We start from the raw sequence: 25,970 nt of genomic DNA, 5'->3' as shown, positions 1-25,970 counted from the left end.
ACCTGCGAACCTGGTGCCATTGAACACAAGTGCAATTTAATTCACACACACAGGATTGTGCTGCCTGGCTGTGGTGTTATGCATGCCTGCTTGGGGCTAAGTCCTGCTGGACTCAATGGAATATATTGCCAAATAAACATGTGTGAGTCACACGGCACACTAGGAAAACAGGACGAGATCCAGTGTGCTGCATCACTGCTAAGTGCCATACGGAGCAACTGGCACCAGTGAAGTTACATAAAATGTAATTTTCACAATACAAGGGAAGATTCACAGCTGCTTTTGGATCACATGGTCTCCCTGGGCACATTTCCATAAATAACTGCAACTCATCCCTGGGCTTGTGCCTCCGGATGTGTGGCGTTAAAAGAGAGGAGGGAACTTTGGTTCATAAAGTAAACATGCGAATTAACCCTCGGTGACAGATGACCACAAGAAGCCTCTTTGACCCCTCGGGAGGAGTCATATGCTAAACTACTTTAGGGACTGTCAAAAATTACTCCGTGTGCACTCAGAGAAAGCTGCGCCTTAGTGAGATTCTGACTTGGTAAATAAATTTCCCTTCCTTTGAATGTATGTTTCAAGCAAACATCATGCCTGAGGTTTAAATGCATTATGCAGCTGTTTTAATATGATGTCACGATTGCCTTCACGAAGTTCAGCGGGAGCAGAAATAGCAGGGCGAGTGCACCAAAATAACTGGCTTCTAATCTTCTGCCTTGTGGGTGTGGGAGGGGAAGGAATCCGAGGGCCTGAAAGTAGAGTTAACTTTCACAGGAGCATAATCTAGGGAAAAACCACAGGTGAAATAAGAATCATCACCAGCAAATGTCTGAAGATCAATATGCTGTTAAAGCACAGAAAGGGGCAGGTGTTTTTTTTTTAAGGTCTGCAACCCTTGCTTTTCATATCAGTCTCTGTAGATCTTCAAGGCCTAATCCTCTGCAAGTGAAACATGAAACATCATCCATAAAGGCTGCAATCCTGTACACGTCTACCTGAGTGTGGTACTTAATTCCAGTAGAATTTATTTTATTTTATTTGTTCAATTTCTATGCAGTGGACGCTCGGGTTGCGAATGTGATCCGTGCGGGATGCATGTTCGCAACCCGCAGCGGCGTGCCTGCACATGTGCGGGTTGCAATTTAGCGCTTCTGTGCATGCGCGACCGCCAAAACCTAGAAGTAAACCGTTCCAGTACTTCTGCATTTTGGCGGGTCCGTGGCCTGAAAAAACGCAACCTGAAATGTCTGTAACCCGAGGTATGACTGTACTGACTTTCATCTGAGGATCACAAGGGGGTTTACAGTATGAAAACACAAAAATACATACCATAATAACAAACGAAAACAGTACCCTCCCCACCCAACACTGTTTTAAAAGGCATAAATTGGTTAATTAGCCAAAGGCCTGGGAGAAGAGAAATATTTTTGCCTGACACCTAAAGATATGTAACGAAGGTGCCAGGCAAGTGTCCCTGAGGAGAGCATCCCACATGTAGGGAGCCACCACAGAAAAGACCCATTCTCATGTTGCCGCCATCTGACCCTCATATGCAGGGGCCACACAGAGAAGGACCTTGGATGGTGATTGCAGGGTCCAGGTCAGTTTATATGGGGATAGGCAGTCCTTGGGGTATTGCGGTCCTGAGCCTTTTATGTAAACGTAGATGACCCTCAGGGTCCCTTCCGACTACACTTCTACGATTCTATATAGACAGGGCCAGCCCAACAATGAGGCAAGATGAGGTGACTGCCTTAGGTGGCAGGATCTACTGGGGCAGCAGATCCCAATGTTGACCTTTCTTCCTCCCTTGTTCCTGATGTAGCTGTTCCCTCACCCTTTCTTCCCTGGTGGGAAGTAGGACGCCATTTTGGGGCCTGTCCCAGGTGCCCAAATGTATAGACCTGCACTGTATATAGACAGTGATGATAAAATCATACAGGCAGCTGCCTAACCCAAGTCAGCCTATTATCAGGCACACCACTGTGGACAGTGAGGGGCAGTTTCAGACAGGGACGTTCTCACCCCTACTTAGGAGGTGCCAGGAACTGAACCTGGGGTCTTCTGTGTGCAAATGAGATGCTCTGACATGGAGCTACCTTCTGCCCCTGAGACAGTTCAGTGGCAACACAGGCTGCTGCAGACAAGTAACGAAAGGAACACAACAGTGAAAGCCTTATTGTAAAGATCAAAAGCATCTGATGTGCTAATAGGAATGCTGAAGTGCTAAATCCTGATGACAAAGAGGATGGTCAGAGAGCAGCACAGGCTAAAGCCTGATTCAAACAGGATGTACGGCAGGTATACATTTGCCACCCATGGGCAGGCCTAACATTCCCCCAGGTGTGCACTTGCATGGATAATGTCACTTTTGATCAAAGCAATTGTGAATATATATAACCAGCTGGATCACAGCATGCAGGAAACGCGCTGAATTGCTCCTAGCAATTTTTCTCATGCCTAAAGAAAAAACGCTTGGGATGGCTCCAATGTAGGCAAAGTGGTTTGTGTGAGCTGATCCCCGGAGACTGAACTAAGCATCCCCAACCAAGGATTTTTTGTTGTTGTTTTTTAGATTTTCACTTGATGCAGATCCAACCCTCTCTCATCGGCTGCATATTAGTCAGTCTACCTCTATGTCACGTTTGCAACCTGCCCTTTTGCCAAGTCGTTCAATAGTAACTAGTTCCCCAATTTCACCTGCGCATCATCTCTTGGAGGTAGATTCAAGGCTTGGAGATGGGGTCTGGTGCATATCCCTGGTGGTCTAGTGGTTAGGATTCGGCGCTCTCACCACTGCAGCCCGGGTTCGATTCCCAGTCAGGGAATTCCTTGGGGGTGCAGGTGGCGCTGTGGTCTAAACCAGTGTTTCCCAACCACTGTTCCGCGGCACACTAGTGTGCCGCGAGATGTTGCCTGGTGTGCCGCGAGATGTTGCCTGGAGGGAGGCGGGCGAGTCGGGCGGCGAGAGGCGGGGCGGCGGCGGCGAGGAGAGGCCGCCCAGCGCGGGGCTCTCGCCGTCTGCCTGCCTGGCTGCCTGCGAGCTCGGCGGGCAGCGCCTCCGTCCGCAGCGCCCGCCTCGCGGCTCTCATTCCCTGCCAAAGCTCACCCAGCCAAGCTGCGATCTCCTTCCTGCCTCGCTTTGCTGCCTCCTCCCCCCCACCCCCAAAGCTTGGAGGTTCCCCGGCAAGGGGGAGGGGGAAAAATTGAATCTTACACTTTCGTGCGTCCCTCCCGGCGTGACGCTGCGCGCTGACGTCACGGGGCTGTAATGGTGGTGTGCCTCGAGATTTTTTTCATCAAACAAGTGTGCCTTTGCCCAAAAAAGGTTGGGAAACACTGGTCTAAACCACTGAGCCTCTTGGGTTTACCGATCGGAAGGTCGGCAGTTCGAATCCCCGTGACGGGGTGAGCTCCCATTGCTCAGTCCCAGCTCCTATCAACCTAGCAGTTCAAAAGCACACTAGTGCAAGTATATAAATAGGTACCACAGTGGCAGGAAGGCAAACGGTGTTTCCATGCGCTCTGGTTTCCATAACAGTATTTCATGCGGGTGGCGCTGTGGTGTAAACCACAGAGCCTAGGACTTGCTGATCAGAAGGTCGGGGGTTCAAATCCCCACGATGGGGTGAGCTCCCGTTGCTCGGTCCCTGCTCCTGACAACCTAACAGTTTGAAAGCACGTCAAAAGTGCAAGTAGATAAATAGGTACCGCTCCGGCGGGAAGGTAAACGCCGTTTCCGTGCACTGCTCTGGTTCACCAGAAGCGGCTTAGTCATGCTGGCCACAATACCCGGAAGCTGTACACTGGCTCCCTCGGCCAATAAAGTGGGATGAGCGCCGCAGCTCCAGAGTCGGCCACAACTGGACCTAATGGTCAGGGGTCCCCCCCATTTCAATTGCACCAGAAGTGGTTTAGTCCTGCTGGCCACATGACCCGGAAAGCTACCTGCGGACAAACGCCGGCTCCCTCGGTCTTAAAGTGAGATGAGCGGCGTAACCCCATAGTCACCTTTGACTGGACTTAACTGTCCAGGGGTCCTTTACCTTTACCATTACCTGGGAATGTAGCGAACGTTATCATTCAGCTGGTACTGAACCCAGGACTTCTCCTCCCAAGCTCAAAACTCTGCCCCCCACAATATTCTAGCCTGTCTCCTATTTACATTTTGGCATGTGGAGAACCATCCACACTGAGACAAGAATGATCGTGGTACAGCCTCTCCGTACACTGTTCCTTCTTTAAACATACAATCGTCAGTTGTTATGGTTTTTATTTATTGCTTAAGCACCGTCCGTGTCCCTGGTGCTTCACAAAGATGGGAGAACAGCTTCATGCCCACGTGGAACTTACGATACAAGGGAGACAACAGATGAAGAGGTGGGAACAGGCAGAGGCAAGACAGTACTAAATGCTGAAGCTGGAATGATACATTTGCACAAGACCCATGCAGCAGTATTTGTCTCCTTTCAGATTTATTGGTTTTAATTTTGAATTTTTTAAATTTGTGTTCCCTATAGAGCCAAATGCAATTTAGATTATCTCCAAAATCAAACAGAGAACCAGGGAAGAGGTATCAGGATTGGCTATTGAAGTGAGATCTGGAATTAAACTTTTCAGAAATGAATCCTAGGCTTCCCCCCCACTCCCCTCTTCCTGGTTGTGTCTTACAAATGCCAGATAAATAAAGGCAGTATCATGATCTTGATATAGCCAATGCAAATTTGTAGGGTTGTTTCTCAATACAACCTTGCCTGAACCAGATAATATCTCTGCATGTCAGGTTCTGTAAATAAGCTGTGTGTCGGTTTTCATCTGAAAACACAGGCACTCTGGAGTGTTTAATTAAAATTAAGATGCCCTTTGCAAAAAAGTCACCCTTCACCATTGCCGAACAACAGTGAAGAATGAACAACTAACCAGCATGAAAATACAAGCAAGCTCTCCTACAGTCCCACTTACAATTTCTCACCTGTGGCTGGTTTGCTTCAAGTCCTACCCAGACATCAGGGATGGGAAACATCTGGCTCTCCAGATGTTGTTAGACTTCAGCTGCCATCAGCCACCTGCCAGGGCTGGGAAGGCTAGAGACAAGACTGCACAGAGCAACAGGGAAGACTCTTACCTTTCAATGGCAAATTATATCCCAGCAATGTAAAAGTGAGAGATTTGTACCTACATACATTTCCATCCGGGAAAGCAAGAGGCGCAATTGTTGTTCAAAAAGACACCTGGGCCAGGAAAAACCTTGCCTGTATGCTGCCTTGAGTCCTTGTCAGGGCAAAAATATTTACCTTGCCTTGCAGGATATCTTTGGGAAAAGAAAAGGCTAAGGAGTAAACCCTACCCAAATCCGGAATGGAGACCCGAAGGCAGTTGGATGGTGCCTTGCAGTGGCGTAGCGTGGGGGTTGCAGGGGGGGCTGGCCGCACCGGGCGCAACATCTGGGGGTTAGGGGGCGCAAATCCACGGGTTAGGGGGCGCAAATTACTTGCCTTGCCCCGGCTGCTGACAACCCACGCTACGCCACTGGTGCCTTGTATGCCTCCTTCCAGCAATTCCTGCAGCCAAACTGGTGTTAGACGTCTTGCTCTGCTTTTCTTTGGACCAGTGAGGCAGAGAGGGGAGTCTTGTTGTCTGGGCAGTCCAGGACCTCCACACACTCTGCTGAGGCTTGCACCTTGGAGAGGTCACTGCGGCAGTTTGACTTCATTTCCAGAGACCCACTCCATCGTCTCTCAAGGCAGACGGATGCCAGCAACAACAACGGGAAGGTGTGGGGCAGGTCTAGTGAGGAGCCTAAGGACCAAACAGGAAGGGCTGGAGATACGCATTCAGCTGCTGGGCATGAGGTTTCCCACCGATCTTAAAGAACAGTTTCAGTAATATCATTCTCCCCCTTCTTCTGCACTGAAAGGGCATAGACACATCTTGTGCAGCAAGTTTTAAAAATAAAGAATGATACTACATATTTTTGAAGCTGGAGTGAAATGAAGACCAAACGGATGTGTATTAAAGAACTTGCTGCTCTCATTCCAGGGAGCAATAAAACAATAAATATTCAGTGCTCCTAGGCTTAAAAAAAATATGTCACACTGGATCCAGAGGGTATCAATAAATACCACATCCAACAAAATCTGTGCCTGTCCTTATGAACACGAAATATGTTCTGATGTGCACTTGCTAGAAGTAGAACCCTAATGAAACAGACAGCAGTTCCTTCTGAGTAAGCATATATAGGCCCGGACAGTAAGGATGCAATCCTGTGCACACATACTTCACAGTAAGCCCTACTGAACTCAGTGAGGTATGTTTTTGAGTTAACATAAAAGAGAATAGACACAGGAATATGAGCTGTCAGCATGCGACAACAGCCACACCCCAGGAATGGCTTTGACTGCAGGCTACGCCAGGAGAGGGTAGCCTTCGGGTCTCAAACCTTCAGTGAGTTAGGGCCATCTCTGCATGTGAAGACAGGGGTTTTTCTGACATATTAGCTGTCCGCTTTCAGTGTCACTAGTGACACTCCTGGAGACTTCTAGCATTGTGGAGTTCTTTGGAGCCGGTCCTCCTATGAGGTGCTCTAGGCAAGGCTGTATATACACTATACATTTAAAAACATTTAAAGCATGTGATTTCCCCCAGGAAACTGCCTCACAGTACTAGAGTTCTCAGCACCCCGAACAAACTGCAGTTCCATGTGCTTTAAACATGTTATAATGCATGCACAGGTTAGCCAGAGGATGGATGGCGGCTAACAGATTGAGGTTGAATCCTGTCAAGACAGAAGTACTGTTTTTGGGGGACAGGGAGCGGGTTGGTGTGGAGGACTCCCTGGTCTTGAATGGGGTAACTGTGCCCCTGAAGGACCAGGTGCGCAGCCTGGGAGTCATTTTGGACTCACAGCTGTCCATGGAGGCACAGGTCAAATCTGTGTCCAGGGCAGCTGTGTACCAGCTCCATCTGGTACGCAGGCTGAGACCCTACCTGCCCGCAAACTGTCTCGCCAGAGTGGTGCATGCTCTAGTTATCTCACGCTTGGACTACTGCAACGCGCTCTACGTGGGGCTACCTTTGAAGGTGACCCGGAAACTACAACTAATCCAGAATGCGGCAGCTAGACTGGTGACTGGGAGTGGCCGCCGGGACCACATAACACCGGTTCTGAGAGATCTGCATTGGCTCCCAGTACGTTTCCGAGCACGATTCAAAGTGTTGGTGCTGACCTTTAAAGCCCTTATCGGCCTCGGTCCTATATACCTGAAGGAGCGTCTCCACCCCCATCATTCTGCCCGGACACTGAGATCCAGCACCAAGGGCCTTCTGGCGGTTCCCTCATTGTGAGAAGTGAGACTACAGGGAACCAGGCAGAGGGCCTTCTTGGTTGTGGCACCCGCCCTGTGGAACGCCCTCCCATCAGATGTCAAGGAGATAAATAATTACCTGACATTCAGAAGACATCTTAAGGCAGCCCTGTTCAGGGAAGTTTTTAATATGTAATGCTGTACTGTTTTTAACACTGATTGGGAGCCGCCCAGAGTGGCTGGGGAAACTCAGCCAGATGGGCGGGGTATAAAAAATTATTATTATTATTATTATTATTATTATTATTATTATTATTAATTATGAAAATTCCATAATGTTTTTCTGGACAAACAACAGCAATGGGGAAATGAGCTGTTTCGGCTCTGCTTAAATACTTCATGCACTGTAGGACAGAAAGAGGAGAAAGGGCTAATAAACTCAAAGGTATGCGCTTTTTGTAGGTCTGTTTCCACAGTGAGCATAATGCGTTCTCTCAAATCACTTTCCAAGGAGCTAAGGGAACAGATTATGGTTTGGGCATCAGGCCTAAGAGTCCATAAAGTTGGCTCCCTATTATTTTCTAGCTCACTACTGCTCTCTGCTGATGGATCTTACATACTGAATAGGCCTGTTTTCACTACCCTACCTGCTGAAAATCCATGAAGATAATGATTGCAAAGAGATCCTTCTTTTTAACTTCTTTAGGGGAATATCATTCCCAGTTTGATGCGACATTTCTAAAGTTTGCCAACGAGACCTCTCCCAGATCTAAGTGCTCCATCTTACACCGTTTATGAACCAAAAGTTGCCCATCCATAGAAAAGCCTAACTCCTTTTAGGTGTGTATGTGGAGAGTACACATTAAGACTACCTACAGTACAACAGCAGCCAAGAAGCTCAATACAAGCTTTCCACAAAAGGGAACCCTGGGATAACAGAATCTCCTCCAAAATCTATGGGTGGTGTGAATGGCAGTTTGCATTTCTTGGTACAGAAGGTGTTGATCTGATGTGTAGAGATCTTTCCTACTCTAATTAATTCAAGAGGGTTCTCAGAGCTGCTCTGTGCGAAAGAAACAAGCAGAAGGTTCATGATGTTTGGGTTATTCCTTCAGAGAAGTTGAGTACAGCTGGCTTAAACTGGCTCTGTTATCTTTTTCTGTCACGGTCATGCTGGTTAAGGCCAGAAGGAGACTGGGTTTCACTTTTCTCTCTCTTTCCAGGTGTGATGTTCTGTATATAGTATGCTTAGTGTTAAGTTTTAGTCTTATTATAAGTTATTGTTAGTTTAAGCTAAGTCTGCTGCAACTGGACTTCTGATGGACAGTGCCAATCCTGAATGTACTGGATTTGTGACCATTATGCTCATTTGCCTTCAGTAGCAGTAAAGCTCTGCTGGACGGACTATTAATTGCCCCTGGTCTATTTTTTTGGGAATCCTGCAAAGAATTTAAGTTTTTTACTCTGCTAACTATACATTGGAGTTTTGCTCTGGATCAATGTTGAGTAGAATTCATGACAGTGAAGTGATTATAGTTAAACCTTGGAACTTGAAAGTAATCCGTTCCAGAAGGACATTTGACTTCCAAAACGTTCGAGTTCCAAGGCGCGTCTTCCGAGGAACGCTAAAAAAACAGAGACGTTCAGCAATGGAGTGGTTCGAGAACTGAGGTTTAACTGTATAGCAAATATTATAAACTAGGGGTTGGTCCCCTACCCAGTCACCTCACCAACCTCCCTGCCATCCCCCCACATCAACCCACAGTGTCCCCTGTTATGGGACTACAACTCCCATTATCCCTAGCTAACAGGACCAGTGGCCAGGGATGATGGGAATTGTAGTCCAAAACATCTGGAGGGCCCAAAGTTGGGGGTGCCTGGTATAGAGCTTTATTCATGTATGTGACTACAGCAGCAAGAATATTACTTGCCCATAAATGGAAAGAAGTCCCAGCAAAAGAAGAATGGATACAAAAACATGCGGAATATGCAGAAATGGCAAAACTTACCGGAAAAATAAGAAATCAAGATAACGAACTTTTTATAAAAGAATGGAAATGGTTTCTGGAATATTTGCAAACAAACTGTAAACAGATAAGAACATTGGCAGGATTATTGTAATAACCTGCAGTTTTATAAGAGTATATATTTAAAGTAGATGAATAAACGAGCAAATTAAGTTAATTTGGATATGCAGAAAATATTAAAAATAAATTTAAGGAACCACAGAAAGAGGGGGAAGGAAGCCAGGTTTTGAAATGTTAAAATGATTGTAAAATTATTGGAATGTATAAAACTGAAAATCATAAATAAGCTATAAAAAGGTGGGGAGAAGAGAAGGGTGAGTTTAGTTGATGGGCGTTGTACATATATGGAGGTTTGCTTGTTCAATTCAATTCTCAAACCTTTTATTGGCATCACATACAAACATCCATAGCAAATCAATACAGTGGTACCTCGGGTTAAGTACTTAATTCGTTCCGGAGGTCCGTTCTTAACCTGAAGCACCACTTTAGCTAATGGGGCCTCCTGCTGCTGCCGCCGCGCCACAGGAGCACGATTTCTGTTCTCATCCTGAAGCAAACTTCTTAACCCAAGGTACTATTTCTGGGTTAGTGGAGTCTGTAACCTGAAGCGTATGTAACCCGAGGTACCACTGTACAGAATTACCGCCTTCTCAGTGACACAAAACATTTGTCAAATGAAAGAGGCAAAGCAGTGTAATATTACATTTTTGTGTCTCCAGGGAGATCAGACGTCTGCAATGTGTTTCGACAACAAAAAACCAGATAAAGATATTTAGCCACTAACTTGGTGAGCTCCTGATTATAGTGGTGCCCCACAAGACGAACGCCTCGCGAGACGAAAAACTCGCAAAACGAAAGGTTTTTTCGTTTCCGAGTTGCTTCGCAAGACGAATTTCCCTATGGGCTTGCTTCGCAAAACGAAGCTTGCCCGGCAAGCTCCGGGGACAGCGGGAAGCGCAGCGCGTCTTCCCCGCTGTCCCCGAACCTCTTTTGAAGCCAGGGGCGGCGCGGAGAAGATCGCTTCTCCCCGTTGCCAGCCCCGCAAGCTCCGGGGACAGAGGGGAAGGCGCAGTGCCTTCCCCTCTCTCCCCGGACCCCTTTTGAACCAAGGGGCGACAACGGGGAGAAGCGATCTTCTCCCCTCCGCCCCTTGCTTCAAAAGAGGGGACAGAGCGGCGCTTCCCCTCTGTCCCCAGACGGTCTCCATAGGAACGCATTGATTGATTTTCAATGCATTCCTATGGGAAACCGTGCTTCGCAAGACGAAAAACTCGCAAGAAGAAAAAACTTGCGGAACGAATTAATTTCGTCTTGCGAGGCACCACTGTACTGTATTCCCCAATAACAGAAAATGTATGACCTCTAACTCTGGTTTCCATTAGGGGATGCAGAGTTGATCTAGGGTACACAACGTGGGACAGCAAAAATCTTAAAAAGGAACGATGCCTTCACTCGTTCTACCAGCTGGATAAACCCTGGCAGCTAGACTGGAATTCCGTAGAGCAATTGAGCTATAACTTTGGCGTTGAAGACCTTGAGGGCAGAGGGATATGCGAATTACCTCTTGTTATAAAGAAACACATTATGGCCTACATAGACATCTTACTGGCATTCACAGCGATGCGTGGACCATAGAAGCCTATGATGGAATGTATTTCCCAGGTAATTGAATTTGAATACCTGCTGGAGGTTTGCTTGTTAATGAGCTGTTGCTTCCAAATTACTATGTTGAATATGGAACTTCACGTTGAAGACAACACATTGAACTAGTAATGAAATACATTTGTGTGAAAGTACTACGGGTCATTTGAGGACTCTGCATCCTTCATCTCTTTTACATGAGGCTGCTGAGGAATGAATCATAGAATCATAGAATCATAGAATCATAGAATCATAGAATCATAGAGTTGGAAGAGACCACAAGGGCCATCGAGTCCAACCCACTGCCAAGCAGGAAACACCATCAGAGCACTCCTGACATATGGTTGTCAAGCCTCTGCTTAAAGACCTCCAAAGTAGGAGACTCCACCACACTCCTTGGCAGCAAATTCCACTGTCGAACAGCTCTTACTGTCAGGAAGTTCTTCCTAATGTTTAGGTGGAATCTTCTTTCTTGTAGTTTGGATCCATTGCTCCGTGTCCGCTTCTCTGGAGCAGCAGAAAACAACCTTTCTCCCTCCTCTATGTGACATCCTTTTATATATTTGAACATGGCTATCATATCACCCCTTAACCTCCTCTTCTCCAGGCTAAACATGCCCAGCTCCCTTAGCCGTTCCTCATAAGGCATCGTTTCCAGGCCTTTGACCATTTTGGTTGCCCTCCTCTGGACACGTTCCAGTTTGTCAGTGTCCTTCTTGAAAGAGGGAGACATTTAAGTACAGTGAGAAGGGAGAGACTCTGCAAGGGGGAAAGTGGCAGTTCTAGACAGCAGCAGAAGTTTGAGTAAAGCAGAGATGGAGAGACACTGAGGGGCTTTTGATGTTTTTTGTTTTTTAAATGAACCAGTTTTTACAAGGAAAAATAGTAGAGATGGGCACAGCTCTCAAGCTTATACCAAAAAGCAAACACAACACACCCCTTCCAAACTGCCTTCTTGCTGTGCAGTTTTAAACTGCCAAGGGCTTGACCAGATGACTTTCAAGTATCATCTAAAATGGACTTTTAACTGCTTTGCAAAAAGAGCAGGTGTAGTAGAGTCTGTGCTCCTCTCTCGTTTGTATAGGAAATCAATCGGGCACCAGGTCTTTAAATATATCTTTTGCTTCTCTGAAGTAAAGGGCGTTGCAGATACAGATCTCTGGAACCATGTAGGTTAATTGAAGTACATGTAATAATGTAATCTGGGTGCTGGCTTTGTACCACATGGTATACAAAGCATTTGGTATCTTATAAACTCGCTGAGTAGATCACATCCTAGCAATGAAAAACCCAGGGAGAACAAGAGGGGGAAGCAAAATAAAGACAGGTAAATAATGCAGAGGTTGGGAAGCAGGCATTTCTGCTGGAGAACAAAAAACATTCTGTCCCTTTAAAACAAGGTGTTTCAGATGCACCAGAAGGTAAAGGCACTGAGGGGGAAAGCTGGGAGGAGAAGCAGATGTGGGCGAGGACAGCGACCATATGAATTATCTGAGTCAGAGCCACACACACACAGTTCCCGAGACATTTATTTCCAGACAGATTATGAATGCAGCTAAAGTGGCCTGTGAGGGAAACAGAAGGTGGCTGAGCCAGAAGACGATTCTTTATTTCCTACAGTTTAACTTGGTGACCTTTGCGGCTCCGTCGTATACGATTGGAATGGCAGATTTGAGAGGGCGAATCCCCCCATCGCAGCAACACCAAAGAGCAAGCATTGGTCAGAAAAAGAAATTCCAGTTCCATCCCACACAAGCCTAACAAACAGCTGGAATACTGAGCGGCCGCAGAAGCGGGAGGCCTTTCTCCCCAGCTGCTGAAAGGAGGGCTGCCAGCAACAGATCCAGAGGATATTCCTGGACCCTTAAGGAGGGGAACATTCCTCTAGATGCAAAAGCTCTTCCTGCACACGTCTCAGAAGTCTGAGTCTGAATCTGGCAACCTCAGCTGGCAGCACATGCTCTGGCCATTCTGACCCCAGCCTTGACCCAGAAAGTGATCTTTAAATGTCCGGCAGCATATAATACACACTGTTAGGCAAAGCAGGCCAGTCTCTTGCTCGACTTTTGCTCACAAATATACACTTCCTTAAATATAAGGGAGTCATAGCTGTCAACTTTTCCCTTTTCTTGCGAGCAATCCTATTTGGAATAAGGGAATTTCCCTTAAAAAAAAGGGGAAAGTTGACAGCTATGAAGGGAGTTCAATTACATTTCCGCCCTAATTTTCATACAGAGCCCTCTCTTCTGTGCTATTTGCGTGCATGTGCAAACGTTATTGACGTAGAGTAGAATTTGAGTCATTTTTATTTTTGAATGTTGCTTCTAGCCGACACAGGTTTTGCACCTGAGCCACAGATCTGTGAAATTAACATATTGTGATGCGTTTGTGGGCACCAGACCCCTCTAATCCCTGGATCCAGCAAGTGTTAAAATCTAAACAAGCCAGGCCAGATTCCTAAACCCCTGGCTATAGCAAGTGTTAAAATATAATCCTGGCTAGCTTTCCGATGAGGTAATCACCCGGGTCTCAGGCTATTAAGAGAACAAAGGAAAGGGGGCTCTGTGCAAGATGGCTAATGGGTAGCGCCCCTCCCTCATCTTGCAGATCATGAGAAAGACAAAAGCCAGAATTAGGGGGCTGTGGTATAAACTACAAGTAAAGCAGCAAGCTGATAGAGAGTCACAGGGAAATTTTGTTTGACTCCAAGTCTGCGACTATGGGAGAAACAAGACCATTTTGGGGTGTTAATGTTGTGAACCCCTCAATCGCGTGCTCAGGTTGCATATGTGTAAATAATCCATATAGCATAAAAATACCACAGGCTCTACTTTACCTCATTTCCAAAAGGAAACACAAACTCTCGGTAAATACCTGGAGCCCCTGGAATCTTGCACTGCTCAGAGATTGGGGTGCCTTTAACCTCTCCAACAATATTTCTCTTGCAGGTTTTGCACATGTTCCCAAAGTGCTCCAGGGATTGCCATAGTACAGTCATACCTCGGGATGAATATGCTTCAGCTTAAATATTTTTGGGTTGCGCTGCGCAGTGACCCGGAAGTAACGGAACGGGTTACTTCCGGGTTTCGCCACTCGCGCATGTGCAGACGCTCAAAATGACGTCACGCGCATGCGCGGAAGCGGCGAAACGCGACCTGTGCACATGCAGATGCACAGTCACGTCTTACATTCGCTTCAGGATGCGAATGGGGCTACGGAACGGATCCCGCTCGCATCCAGAGGTACCACTGTACTTGAAAGAAAAGTGGTTAACACTGTACGCCAATACAGGCTCGCAGGGTGGTTGGCATTGTGGAGCAAACTTTCCTTTGGAAGGAGAGGAAGCCACCTTCTACGAAGGACCCATCCACACTTTCGTTCACCCTGTGATTTCTACTCCCAGGTCTGAGAGGTTTTTGTTTTGTCTTGTCTTGCCACTTTCCCCCAGGAAAACTGGTTGATCTTGGTCAGTGTTGTGTACAACAGCAGTTCTCCAGGATTTAATGGGATATTCCAAGCCTTACCTGGAGATCCCTGGATTGAATCTGGGACATTCTGCATGCAAAGCAGGTGATCTTCCACCAAACTATGGCCTCCTCTATTCTGGAGGATTTATCATTTGAGATAATATACTCCTGCAGTAACTTACACAGTATCTGGGATCAAAGAACTAACCAGAATCCTTATAGGGCTGCCATACATACAGAATTTCCTGGACATATCTGGGATTCATCCGGGCGGAATTTCTGAAAATCAATGAAAACCCAGGTGTATGGCAAGTGTTGATTTTTTTTGCTGAATTAAAAAAAAAAAAAAGCTCAAAACCTTCAGTTTTTAAAGGAGATTTTGTATCTGGATTTTCACTTTTTGAAATATGGCAACCCTATCTTAGCAACGCAGAGATGGCATAAGCAGACTCCATGAATTAAGTCCCTCAGTTGAGAATAGCCCTCAAGAATCCCGATTCCTAGTTTTCATAAATATATATTGTTAAGTTGTGGGCGAACATAGCAGACGACACAGTGATTTCTCCAGAGCAGCTCTTTATTTGTAAGCTGGACAGAACTGAACAGCAAACAGCTCAGCCGGCCTGCTTTTATAGGCAGCCGGCTGTCAACATTGTAGCAACAACAACCCAGGGTTTCCCGCCTAAAATAACTGACGTGGACCTGAGTGAAAACTACATACACAATACTCCTGGTGGCCAGGGTGAGAACTTCAATACATAACACCCCTCCCCACCGAGATAAGGCGTTAGTTACAATCGTTATGGTTTCCTTATATACAGCACTACACGTAATGGTTCAGTTAGGCACAAAGCATATCGGTTACATTTCACATACTTCCATTAGACCAACAGTGTTACATGTCCAACAACATAGTCCTTTAAATACGGTCTACTGGCCTTGTGGATTTCCTGGGCGGAGAGTTCAACAGCTTCTGAGGCCACGGCCTCCTCAGTGGCTTTCTGCAGCGTGAGGTCTGGCTTGGCGAGGAGATGCCGTTGCAGACGGATGTCCCGGACCCCGCAGACGATTTGATCCATCAGGGCATCATCTAAGTCTCGGAACTCGCAGTGCATTGCAGCCTGTCGCAGGGCGGTGGTGTAGTTGTTGATTGACTCCCCCTCTGCCTGGTTCCGGTGGTAGAACGCATGGCGGGCAGCAATCTTGGACGGCTCTGGTGCGTAGTGGTTGCGGAGCTTCTCTTGAATTGTGTCCCAAGGTGCTTCCTGGACTGCTAGAGGCGCAACCAATGCTCGGGCCATCGTGAACACTTCGGGGCCACAATAGCTGAGGAGAGGCCCCGCTTCTGCTCTACAGACCCTCTTGTCAGCTCATTTGCTTGAAGGTAGCAGTCAAACTGAGCGAGGTAGGAGTCCCACGATTCAGAGGCTGGGGCAAACGGCGGTAGAGGCACGAGTGAAGCCATGGTTCCGATGCCGATGTGGAGGCGATGGATGGAACACCGTGCTCTAGCCAGAACGGTCAGCTCTGAATTGGTTCTGCTCTGTGATTTCGCTCTGTGTTTCAGCTCCGTGATTCAGCTCATCTCAGAGGGTGGCTGCATCTGGCTGTGCTCTGATGTCCATCAATCCCACCTTCATCGCCAGTGTTAAATAGCGGGTAGACATAGGAATTGGCAGAAATGACCGGCAGAATCCGTGACCAGGGAGAAGAGTCGGTGGAAGAAGACTGGAAGAAATTTAAAGACTACTTGCAGAAATAATGTAAAATTAAGGAATGTTAAAATGATGTCGGATGGAAAATAAGTGGTATTGGTAAAAAGATTATCAAGAATATGTAAATATGGATTGACAATGGTTATAAACACATGGTTATAATAGGTTAAGATACTGAGTAAAGATAAATGACAGAGGGTAAGGATTTGCTGAATTAAATATCTGAACTGGAATACAAAAAGGGAGGTGTGAGGAGGTCAGGAAACTAGTAAATGAAGTATAAGATATGAAATTATTGATCTTTTTCTTTTTTTTCTTTTTATTAACTGTTTTCTATTTTGTATTTTTCATGTGTTCTGTTTTTGTACTTTTGTAGTTCTTTTTTTCTTTTTTAAGGTTATTCTTTGTTCTTATTTGTTAAGTCAAAACTTTGAAACTTTTTAATGTTTGTAAAATCTCAATAAATATTTTTTTTTAAAAAAAATAGTGGGTAGACATAGCAGACGACACAGTGATTTCTCCAGAGAAATACTCCTGGTGGCCAGGGTGAGAACTTCAATACATAACATATATCACTGGTAATTATAAAGCCAGTATTTTTGGACAATAACATTGTACCATTAATAGATTTTGTTAAAGGTTCTTTCCCCCATTTAAATGACCCCAGAGCTTGGTGCAGCATAAAAGCAAATAATTAAGACACAATGCTGGTTAGCAGGTCTTTCCCTCGTTGTTGTGCTCAGTTGTTGTTGTTTTTAAATGGTTTGTGAGTATATGAGGGAATGAAAAATAAACTATTAAGCATGACCTTTTCCGTCTCACAATTGGTGTCTTGTGTATTAAAGTTAGCCCTGTTTAGGGAAGCTTTTAATGTTTGACAGACTATTGTATTTTAATATTTTGTTGGAAGCCACCCAGAGTGGCTGAGGAAACCCAGCCAGATGGGCGGGGTATAAATAATAAATTATTATTATTATTATTATTATTATTATTATTATTATTATTATTATTATTATTTCACATACTTAAAAAAATATTGAAACTTGGATGCAACGCAAGTGTAGTTACATCTGTTAATTATTTACAGGGCAGCTAATTACACATTTTAATTCTTTAATTAGTTGACTAGCACTAGTTCCGTCATTCTCCTACTGCCTCTCAGCTCTTCCTAGGACTTGCTAGCGTCTATTTTCCTTCCTTCCTTTGCTGCTGCATCCGAATTATTCTCTCTCCCCCAGATTGTTTTCATAGCTTTTCCATTTTGGTGAGGAATGCAAGAGATCCTGGTTGCTGTGCCAGCCGCCTCAGGAAGTTTATTGAGAGATTTTGTTGGCAACCTTGCCTCCTCCAAAGCTGAGGTCATTTGTGAAGGGAACCCGGGGTGACTTTGGGAGGATGGAATTTGCTTTGCCATTCACCGAGCCAGCCGGAGTCTCAAAGTGTTGTTTCTCTCTATAAAACAGTTCCAGCCAGTTCTTCAAAATTTGTTTTCCAGGTTAACAAATGCCTTTCTACCACCACACGGAGATTTACACAGAACCAGCCACAACTGCACAGTCACAAGAGACCTCTCAAAGCCGGAGGCAAATGTTCGGCCAAAAATGTCCAGAAAGAAGGACCCTATACAAATCGACATCTTATTTATTTAATAAATACGAACGAATCTTTATTGCTAAAAGCTATGAGCCATCACCATTGGTCACAAGGCGTAGAAGACAAATAATTGATTTGAAACTGAACAACAGCAACAGCAAAGCAAACATACAAAAATGTAGAAAAAATCACTCTTGCCTAAGTTAAGCACTCCACATCTCACACTCCCTCTTACGATACTTGTTTTGGAGCCTAGCTGTCAACTTAACTTGCAGCCAAGGCAAATTTTTGCAACCAGTGCAGTAATAAATACATTATTGCCAGCCAGCAAAATAGAGTTTTTAATAAATATATATGTTATGTACTGAAGTTCTCGCCCTGGGCCAGCAGGGGGATACTGTAGATAGTTATGCAAATGAAGGATCGAAAGTGATGTTCAGTGATTGGATAGTTTTAGAAAGTTGCTACATTTATGTTGTTTGGGAGCTCTATATAAGCAGGCAGACTGAGCTCCTCAGTTCAGTTCTGTTCCAGCTTACAAATAAAGAGCTGCTTTGGAAGAATCGCTGTGTCGTCTGATATGTTCACCCACAACTTAACAATATATATAGGAAGAAAAGGTATCATACATTATATCTCCCCAACTCAACCCAACCGATGGTTAGAAAGTAGTTTAAGATATGTTTTCAGGCTTTACAGCCACAGAAAATAGTTATAAACGGTGATATAGTTGTTAAAAAATGAGGTGCCATTACTTATACAATACTTACTCATTACTTATATGAGCTTTGGGTTCCACCAGAAAATGGCTGCCATGGGCAGCTAAAAAATAGGTGCCGGTACATCATACCAGTTACTATTATCACAAAAAGCCCTGCTTATAAAGTATTGTGTTGGCTTTGATTTTTTTTTCATTCCAGAAACCTAGAAACCATGTTCATCTTTCAATAAAATTGTGTTTTTGAGGGTTTATTCCAGCTGGCATTTGTTAACTTAATTCAAATAACACGGCCATTCCCCCATATTTTCCTGAAACATTCTGAAATAGGAAATAGCTTTTCCACTGGCGACCAAGGCATAGCCTTGCGCATATTAGAAGGCATCTTGACTAAATATATGTCCACTTTTTCTACTTCTGTATGGATTACATGCAAAAAAATAAAAATAAAATAAAATTGGGATTTCTTGATCATCCGTGTCCTATTGTAACTATGATTTCTTCTGCGTTTTGCAACACCTTGCTCCAGAAATGTTTTATCCTGACACATAACTAGAAAATGTGTACCAAGTCCACTTTAATTGCTTCGCATCTCCAGCATCTTATCTTAGTTTTCTAAATTACACCCGCAAGGTGTTAAACGCCGCTGATACATGTATTTGAAAAAAGATTCCTCTTTACACACTAGTTATTGAAATAATTTATACTCTGCCCTTCCACAAAAGGTCTGACCTTCTAAGGATCTAATTTCATATTTACCAGAAGATTATAAAAAGTAACTGTGCAGTCCTGGGACAATTAATGCAAATGTTTAAAGCAGTTGGCGACTGGACTTCACCCTGTTGATTCACAGGACTTTTGCCCGCAGGGCAAGGCCTGGTTCACAGATGTCAGGGTTAAGCAAACGTCTCATAGACTTTTATTGCCACCAATTTAACCTCACGTCTTCAGAGGCAAAGTTGGATTTGGAACATATTTGATATACCCTTTGAAGTCAAAAAAGGTACAGATGTTCCACATATGATAAGCACCTACAGATCCTTAGGAATTCTGTTTTTTACGCGTGCAAATGGGTAAAGAGACTAGAACTCCATTTGTTTTTTGATTTAATCAAGAGTGGTTGCCATGTGTCCTCTTTTCCCAGGACATGTTCTCATTTTCAAGGTTAAAATTTGAGAAAAATTGCATTTATGTTCTTTGAATGGCCGTCGTAGCATCATAGCGTCCTCTTTTTTGCTCTTCAGAATATGGCGTCCCTAAGACTTTCTTTCAAACATGTTATCCTTATGAAAATTCTTTAGCATTTTAGTTTGATTTCCCCCCAACATGTTCATTTTGTGTATTCAGTTTTAGCTACTGTAAACACTTTTGCAAGCATTTTTTCTAATACAATGTATTTTTGTATGTTATTTTCTCTCTCAGATTTATTTTTTTGCATATTTCCCTTGATTTTTGCATTTTTCTAATATATGCATTGTTTGGTTGGACACCTGCATCACAAAATTCAGGTGGATGGCTGTGTTTCAGGTCTCATATTTTTTCAGAAAGTGCAAATTTGACAATTTTGCTTTAATTGCGAATTGAATTGAATTTGACCCGCATCCCTAGTCTTCACTGACTTATTTTGGGAGTCAACCCACTCTGGCTTGGGCCCCCCCCCCAAAATGTTTTGTACTTCTTCAGACATTGGGGTTCTCCCAACATTGTTGACACCTCTCTCTTTTGTGTGGCTGGTACCATTTTGGCTACATAAGCAATGACACACACTTCTCAGCATCAGGAATACGGGGAATGATTCATGTGGACTGGGGCTAAACCAGTGTGAGTAAGAGGAATATCAAAACATGTTGCCCATACACTAATTCCGAATTATCATATTGTAATACACTTCTTCCGCAGTCATCAGCTATAAACATATATACATAATTCCAGACTGTTTTTCAGACGCAGACATATTTTGTTGCATCTTCATAAAGAACTTATACAGCTTTTAAAAGCTAAACTTTTCCTACTCTTGTTTAAGGCCTAGTATTTGCAATCTTTCCACCACAGCTGTGGAAATATATGTTATGCCTTTGTGAGCCTTGGTGTTCTCTTCAGAATTCTATGCAAAGCTCTGGGAGAAACATGATAATGCTGTTATTGTCTTCACTGTAGATCTGTTCAAAAATGATATTTAGAGAAGAACAGAAATTCTGTGCCTTGCAACATTATCTCATGCATGTTTACTCATAAGCAAGACATGTAGAGTTCAATGGGACTGTTATGTATTCAGTGGTCTGTGTTTGCCTGAGCTTGAGTCTGGACTAATGATTCTGAGCCCCTCTGTTCTGATTCAGTATGTGATAGCAGGATTTGGGCTACTGCCATTGGCCCATAAACTCTGAGTTATGATTCGCAACTTGGGCGTTTAGATAGCCAATCACATCGAGAGTGGGAGTGGCCCAGGCCTTCAGAAATCTTTATAAGCAGTTGCTTTGCCCCTGTTGCTCAGTTCTGTTAGTTCAATAAAGGCTCTTGCTGTTATTGCTGTGTCTTGCTTCCTGGGAAGCAAGGGACTCTTCAGGGACCATTTCCAAATGAAACATATATTGGATGCTAGATTCAGGTAGGTAGCCGTGTTGGTCTGACGCAGTCAAAATAAATAAATAAAATTAAAAAGTCATCCAGTAGCACAACTAGTGAGACCAACTAGTTTGTAGGGACGCGGGTGGTGCTGAGGGTTAAACCACAGAGCCTAGGGCTTGCCGATCAGAAGGTCAGCAGTTCGAAACCCCGCGACAGGGTGAGCTCTTGTTGCTCGGTCCCAGCTCCTGCCAACCTAGCAGTTCGAAAGCACACAGTACAAGTAGATAAATAGGTACCGCTTCGGCGGGGAGGTAAACGGCATTTCCATGCGCTGCTCTGGTTCGCCAGAAGCGGCTTAGTCATGCTGGCCACATGACCCGGAAGTTGTACGCCGGCTCCCTCGGCCAGTAAAGCAAGATGAGCACCGCAACCCCAGAGTCATCCGTGACTAGACCTAATGGTCAGGGATCCCTTTAACTTTAATTTTTTTCTGGGTATAACTTTGTGTACATGTACACTTCTTCAGATACACTGAAACAGAAGTCACCAGAGCCTTATATATAGTGGGAGGGTGGGGTGGGGTTTTTCTCAGGAGGGTAGTAGGAGATGGGTGATTGACTCAATGAGTATGGTAAACCTGTTGACGACAGGAATGCACACGAAAGCTTATACCCAGAACAAACTTAGTTGGTCTCTAAGGTGCTACTGGACAGCTTATTTATTTATTTATTTATTTATATTGGATGCTAGTTTGCAGCCCTATCCTATGTAGAGTTATATGAGCCTCGTAGTAAGTGGTAGTGACTCACATGCTGTGAGGTCAGGTAAGTGTCTCCATCTCCCATCCACTCGTTCCACTGAAATCAAGGGGACTTCTTTCCAAATAATTGACACCACAATCAGACAATTAAGTTCTATGCAACCCAATCCTATGCATTTTTACTAAGAATTCTCGTTGAGTTCAGAAAGGCTTGCTCCCAAGGAAGCATCTTCAAGATTGCAGTCTTCGTTTCAAAACGAAAAGTTACTTTTGAAAAGAATGGGGTGGGCATCTGCACATCTAAAAATACAATTGACTGTATTATTTATGTGGAACAGTGCAGCTCTGTGGATTTCCCCCATCTGTTCAGCTGCAGAAAACTAAATTGAAGTTAAATGGGCTTTTAGAAAAATCATTATGGCTTAAATTGAACATGATTCATTGGGAAAATAAAGCCATATGTGTTGCATTCGTTTTTCATCTTTGCTCTGTCCCAGTTTTGCTTGATTGGATTCATGTCGTATTTGGTATTTTAGATGTGACACAGCAATTTAGAGCTGAAGAAGACGACTCTGCATTTCAAAGTAGTGTTTACAGTTCCATTGCATAACTTACTAACTAAAAAAACCAATAGAAGTTGGAGTCATAAGATTCTACAAGCTTCTCTGGATTGAACTGCTCTAAAACCATGCCTACATTGCATTGTTGATGTGCATACCACAGTAATTCATGCCTTCATCACATCCAGACTGGATTCCTATAACATGAAAAGCATTTGGATGTTTCAGTTGGTGCAGAATACAACCCACCAAGCAGTTGACCAGAGTTGGCTGCAAGAACATATTGCACCAATTTTACAAGAACTACCCTGGCTCTTGCTTGGCTTCCAGGTCCAGTTAAAAGTGATAGTGTTGACTCTATAGGCTCTATAGTCATGGTTGCTCATACTGTTGAAGCAGACCCTGCGAGTGTTCCTATTTTCCAGGGACAGTCCCAGATTTACGGAAGCCGTCCCAGTTTCTGATTTGATCCTGGAATCTCCTGCTTTTCCTTAGGATGTCCCTATTTTCATTGGAGAAATGTTGAAGGGTATGGAGATATGTGACTCCCGAGCCACCCAGGGGCAAAGGAAGGCTCACCGGCACCTGGTGTGGGGCAAACCGCTCGGAGGCGTATGCGCGTGCAGCGTACGTATGGCGCATGCACAGCGCTGCTACGTGCCATACATGCACCCATGGGTGGTTTGCCAATGCGGCACCGTATGGATGGTGGCGGGATTCTCTACTCGCGGCTGCAGCTCTGAGAGAGCTGGAGCTGCAAAGCCACACACAGCCAATAGCTAGCAGGTAGGCTTGCCTTGTGCCCCGCTTTGCAGCCCCGGCTCGCTGTAGGCTTGGTAGTTGCCGGGGGCGGGGGCGGCGGAATGTCACCCCCGTCTGGATGGCACCCAGAGCATGGCGCACCGGCCTTACTCCGCCTCTGAAGCCACCTGAAGGCAGCCCTGTATAGGGAAGTCCCGTCCCCCCCGCCCTGTTTTTATATATGTTGGAAGCTGCCCAGAGTGGCTGGGGAAACCCAGTCAGATGGGTGGGGTATAAATAGTACAATTATTATCATTATTATTATGGACTAGGACATCCCTATTTTGGAGGGTATGTTGAAGGACCACCTACTCTCATATGAGCCTACCTTCAAATTAAAGTAATCCTCCCAGGCCTTGCTCACTCTTTCTGAAATACAGTGGCTGGCCAAGAAGAATATGCCTTTTTAAAACTATGGTACTACAGTGGTGCCTCGCAAGACGAAAAGAATCCGTTCTGTGATTCTCTTCGTCTAGCGGTTTTTTTGTCTTGCGAAGCAAGCCCATTAACGGATTAGCAGATTAGCGCTATTAGCGGCTTTTAGTGGCTTTTAGCGGCTTATCAGATCAGCTAATAAGCGGCTTAGTGGCTTAGAAAAAAGGGGGGGAGGGGAAAAAACCCCGCAGGAACTCGCAAGACATTGTCGTCTTGCGAAGCGAGCCCATAGGAGATTCGTTTTGCGAAGCACCTCCAAAACGGAAAACTCTTTCGTCTAGCGAGTTTTCCGTCTTGCGAGGCATTCGTCTTGCGGGGCACCACTGTACCAACATTGCAGAATTTCCTGCCTAAAATGTTTGCCTTCCTCCTTTCCTTCCTGCTGTTTTTTGGATGACTAGATCTGACATGTTTCTGGCCTGTATGGATTACTATGAACTGAGGCAGTTAATTTTACTTGTTGTTTACATTCCGTTGCTTCATGTGGTTGCTTCATTTTAGAGCTTTGCAGACTTCCTTTTAATAAAATGGAAAGGCGAGAGACACAAGAGGGGAATTGCTAGCTTGTCATTGGGAAGCTGGGTGTTCTTCATTCTGCTAGCTGATATTTGATGCACCAGATGTCTGGACTTCCTTTGGGGGTGAGAGGGGCTCCTCCTCTCTTTTATTGTTTTTAAATTGACATTTTACTTAGATTTTCAAACTACTGCCAAAATAGTTTTATTCCATGAGAATAACACCTCATTAACAAAACTAGTGCACTTTTGATCATTCTTCTCGTCCTTGAGTCCAGTAGCATTCCAAAATGAGATAAGATAAAAAGGTCACTGTTGTTCAAGCAGGGACTTATGTTTGGTTTGTCTCTTTGCATAAATGTTCATAAAAGGTCAATTTACTCATCAGCATGGCTCATCAAACCCTACACAACTATCCCCTTGTAGACAATACATTTCCCCCAAATATACTGCCAGAAGCATTGAGATGATGTCAGCAAATTATCACCAGAGCTTTATGGGTTTTCAGAATATTTGACTTTAAGTAAACCCAGAAGGACTTTAAGTAAACCCAGAAGGGTTTACTTAAGGGACGCGGGTGGCGCTGTGGGTAAAACCTCAGCGCCTAGGACTTGCCGATCACATGGTCCATCAATTTACCGTAATCTTCCATTCTTTTCTGGTTGGGACGTTATCTTCTTTCCATCTCTGGGCCAATAACATCTGGGGGATTATTTTAAGTTGGTCATGCATCCTGCTTCATTTCATCTAACCTTCTTAGCAACAAGATTGGCAGATTTTTACTTTTTATTTTTTTAATATCAGCCTTCTCTGCCACCTCCTGATTGAGTCTTGGTGAGACTAAAAAGTTAGTTCTCTTCCAGCTTTTAGACATTCCCACCTGGGATCACCTTAAAGGTAAAGGTAAAGGGACCCCTGACCAGTAGGTCCAGTCGTGAAACGACTCTGGGGTTGCGGCGCTCATCTCGCTTTACTGGCCGAGAGAGCCGACGTTTGTCCAAAGACAGTTTTACCAGGGCATGTGGCCAGCATGACTAAGCTGCTTCTGGCGAACCAGAGCAGCACACGGAAACACCGTTTACCTTCCCACTGGAGTGGTACCTATTTATCTACTTGCACTTCGTGCTTTCAAACTGCTAGGTTGGCAGGAGCAGGGACTGAGTGACGGGAGCTCACCCCGTCACAGGGATTCGAACTTCTGACCTTCTGGTCGGCAAGCCCTAGGCTTTGTGGTTTAACCCACAGTGCCACCCGCCACCTTAACATCCAGCTATCTCACTGGCAGAATTGTCTGTGCTGAGGGACCTGGATGGTGGCTGGTTGAAAGAGATGCTGGATCTGATAGAGACTTTGCCTGATTCAGCAGGGCTCCTTATCTTATAAGGTTATGGCAAGCCTTAGAATCCTTATGGGAGGGAATCTTTCATGGCCATACTGATATAATTTAGAAGACTCCTAGGGGCTCCGCTGTAAAACTCTGTCCTATAATGATCCCCGCAATGACTAAGCTCTGATCAATTTTGGAGTAAAACCAGGTCTCCCTCCCCCAAACGTAGTGACTTTTATATACTCAAGGGACTCCCTGCCTATGAAGCATAAAGTTTGAAAATTAAATTACCACTATGGTCTGCCGCAACTGTCACTGAATCCTTCTTCCACTCTGCTTCAGTTTGCTTACCTTGCTTATTTTTGCGACGAGAGCCCTCTGTTTAAGTTCATTCCAGTCTTGCTGTCATCCATCTGCAATTACACTGTGCTTGCAAGCGAGTCAAGCTATGTCACACGTTTTGGCTGCCATTGGCCTTAGCTACTCCAGTGTCACAGTCTGTGATGTCATAGAGACTTGGACCACACAACTGTCTG

At 44.8% G+C, this 25,970-nt stretch overlaps 1 long non-coding RNA gene across 1 annotated transcript; it reads right to left on the bottom strand.

Annotated features, from left to right (window-relative positions):
• Positions 1 to 598: 598 nt before the first annotated feature.
• Positions 599 to 25,921, bottom strand: LOC308570427. The gene is made up of 2 exons (XR_014001169.1): positions 25,786 to 25,921; positions 599 to 786 (listed from the first exon to the last, which is right to left on the bottom strand). It is a non-coding gene; the product is annotated as an uncharacterized lncRNA (long non-coding RNA).
• Between the last annotated feature and the right edge of the window lie 49 nt (positions 25,922 to 25,970).

Source organism: Podarcis bocagei, assembly GCF_964188305.1.
Source record: "Podarcis bocagei genome assembly, chromosome: 12".
Taxonomy (NCBI): Eukaryota; Metazoa; Chordata; class Lepidosauria; order Squamata; family Lacertidae; genus Podarcis; species Podarcis bocagei.
The sequence above is the reverse complement of the archived record's forward strand: the minus strand, read 5'-3'. Positions and strand labels throughout refer to the sequence as shown.